Below are 3,352 nucleotides of genomic sequence, written 5' to 3' on the forward strand. Positions count from 1 at the left end.
CGGTGCCTGCCGGGACCACGCCCTCCGCATGCGCATTCGCAGCACGGGCGGAACGCGCCGGCGGCATCTTGGGTGAGGGCAGGGCGCTCTTAAAGCGGCAGCGCCCCGCTCAGCACGGCGGGGACCGCGGCACCCGGCCCGCCCGGCCCTCCTATCGCTCACAACCAGCCTCGGACCCTCGTCACTGTTCAGCCCCACCCTCGGTCCCCCAGGAGAGACTGCCCATCACTGACCCACACACTGCCGCTGACCCCCCATCACTGACCATCACTGACCCCCATCACTGACCCACACACTGCCGCTGACCCCCCATCACTGACCCCCATCACTGACCCCCATCACTGACCCATCACTGACCCCAGCACTGACCCATCACTGACCCCCATCACTGTCCCCCATTTTAACCCGTCCCTGGCCTCCCCAGAAGAGCCCCCAGCAGTGTCGCCCCCTCCTCGTGCCCCGGAGCCCGCCGTGCCCGCGGTGTCCCCGCCGTGCCCGTGCCCGCGCCGGGGTCAGCAGAGGGCGGCAGAGCCCCGGGCAGAGCGGAGCCAGCGCCGCACGCCCCGAGCCCCCGCTGTCCCGCCGCTGCCTCCGAGGGCTCCGGAAACGCGGCCGGTTCCTGCTGGGAGAGCACCCAGAGGAGCACGAGGCCCCGGAGTGATCACAGATCCGTGGAATTCTGGGGGTTGGAAAAGCTCTCCAAGATCCCAGCGCTGCCGAGGCCACCACTAACCCACGTCCGCCAGTGCCCATCCAAAGGGCTGTTTAACCCCTTCGGGGATGGGCACTCCAGCACTGCCCTGGGCAGCTGTGCCAGGGCTGGACAGCTCTTTCCATGAAGGAATTCTCTCAATATCCAACCTAACCTCCCCTGGCACAATTTGAGGCGTTTCCTTTTGTCCTGCCGGTTGTTACCTGGCAGAAGCAATCCCCACCCGGCTCCACCTCCCTCCAGGAAGGTGCAGGGAGAGGAAAGGTCTCTCCTGAGCCTCCTTTTCTGCGGGCCGAGCCCCCCAACTCCCTCAGCCCAGGCTGAGCTGCTCCGGGAGGGAGGAACACAGACCCCATCCCCATTTCCTGCCCATTGTTTTCCATGCTCAGGAGCACCACCAGAAGGAAGAACAAATCCCCCTGGCTGGATGTGGAGCCCAGCCCCATCCCAGCCAGGCAGGGACAGCCCCAGGCTGGTCCCAGCCTGCCGGGAAGGCGCTCTGCGGAGGGAAACAGGAAGCCCTGAAATAGCAGAAGCTGGAAACACGTGGCCAGGGGGAGCTGGGAGCATCCAGTGTCCCCTCCAGCTCCCTGCACAGGCCCTTGGCATCATTCCAGGATGAACCCACTGCCCTCTACCTCTGCTGCTATGACAGCACCCCACCCGATCCCAGCAGAACCCAGCCCAAAGCACTGAGTGCTCCAGGAGCCATCCCTGGATGCTCTGGGCCACCCTGGATCCAGCACCCCACTTGGAGAGGGCACCCAGGGAAGAGGTGCTGCTTTCCCTGTGGCTTCCATGGCTGGGACAAACCAGGACAACCCTCAGGGAGGACAAAACCAGCTCCTGGTGCAGCCCCTACTGAAAGTGCCAGGCCAGAGCTGCTGTCCCAGAGGGATCAGGGGGATCTGAGCTGACCACGCCAAGAACAGGCAGGGAGGAGGAAAGGAGGGAAGGAGGGATGCTGCAGAGCATGCACAGCCGCAGGGATGAGCAGCAGGATGCCTCAACCCCCTGGCCTCTGTTCAGAGGGGCTGCCAGCAATGCCCACCCAGCACTGGCCTTCCAGGGCTGACAGCTGGAATGCAGCTGGAGCCAGCAGAGAGCCAGGAATAGTGGCTGCAAACAGACAGAGGGCAGGGGTAGACGGGATATTGGCAAGAAATCCTTCCCTGGCAGGGTGGGCAGCCCTGGCACAGGGTGCCCAGAGCAGCTGTGGCTGCCCCTGGATCCCTGGCAGTGTCCAAGGCCAGGCTGGACATTGGGATTTGGAGTGGCCTGGGACAGTGGGAGGTGTCCCTATCCAGAGCAGGGGGTGGAACGGTGGAACCGGATCTTTAAGTTCCTTCCCAACCCAAACTAGTCTTGGATTCTATGAATATATCCCAAAACAAGGATATCAACAAAAATAATATCACAGCCAAATGGGAAAAGGGTTGAACTTTACAATCTGAAGCATTCAGCTTTACAAGCTGAACTTTACAATCCAAACATTCCCCACAGCGGTTGGACAGGCAGGGCACGAGGGGGACAGGTGGGACACAGCGAGGGAGGAGCATGGCTGGGCACTGTGCTCCCAAAACACAAAGAATTGCATGGGAACAAGCAGATATTCCAGGTCCAAAGATCGCTGCTGGAGCAAGCTGCTGGCCTCTGGGCACAGAAATCGGGGATTATGGTGAGGAGGGTATTTGCAGGCTCAGCCCCTGCCTGAATGGAGGCTTGGAGCCAGGGAACGGTGACACGGGGCTGGGTTCTCGTGGTGCTGGATTAACCGGTTCGGTTCTGAGGTTAATGTCGCTAAACCGGCGGGGATTCCGGCCCGGTGCAGCCAGACCCCGCCGCTCCCCGGGCTCGCCCCGACCCGGCTCAGCTCGGCACCGTCACACCAAGGCTGGGTCTGCGATGGGAGCGGGGCTGGCGGCGCTAGGACAGCTCCTGGCGGAGCACAGGGTGCCAGGAGGAAGCTCAGGGGCACGATGACTTCTTGCTCCATCCCTGCCCAGCCGGGCTCCAGCTGGGCAAAGCTCCATCCTGGCCCGTGCGGCTCGACCCTGCCCGCTCCCGGGGGACAGCGCGGCCAGGGGAGCTGAACAATCCCGGGAAGTGACCGGACGGGGGGACACGAGGGGACAGGATACTGTGCTGGCCACCGCCACCGGCATTGTCTCTTTGGATAGCTGCGGGATGAGGTCAGAGGCTGAGCGGGGAACAGCGGCCGGAGGAAGCAGCACCAGCCTCTGATGAGAGCGCCCGCCACGCTCTGAACCCCACCAGGGACCCGGGGGGGGCTCTCTCCTTCCACCAGTGGGGGCTGGGATCCCTGGGAGGGGGAACTCTCCTGTCCCATGGGCAGCTGGAGGTCACACGGAGGTTCCCCTGGAGCATCAGGAGTCGGTGAAGTCCCAGCACTGAGGAGGATCCTCCCAGCCCTGGGGTGCAGCAGCAATCTTTGGCAAACCCAAAAGGGCCCAAATGCTCCCTGTCCTGTAAATGTGGAAAAATCCCTCCATGCTCCAAAGGCTGGAGCCCCTCTGCTCTGGAGCCAGGCTGGGAAAGCTGGGACTGCTCACTTGGAGAAAAGGAAGTTCCAGGGAGAACTTAGAGCTCCTTCCAGCCCAAAGGGGCTCCAAGAGAGCT

The sequence above is a fragment of the Passer domesticus genome, chromosome 7 (genome assembly GCF_036417665.1).
Source record: "Passer domesticus isolate bPasDom1 chromosome 7, bPasDom1.hap1, whole genome shotgun sequence".
NCBI classification, from domain to species: Eukaryota; Metazoa; Chordata; class Aves; order Passeriformes; family Passeridae; genus Passer; species Passer domesticus.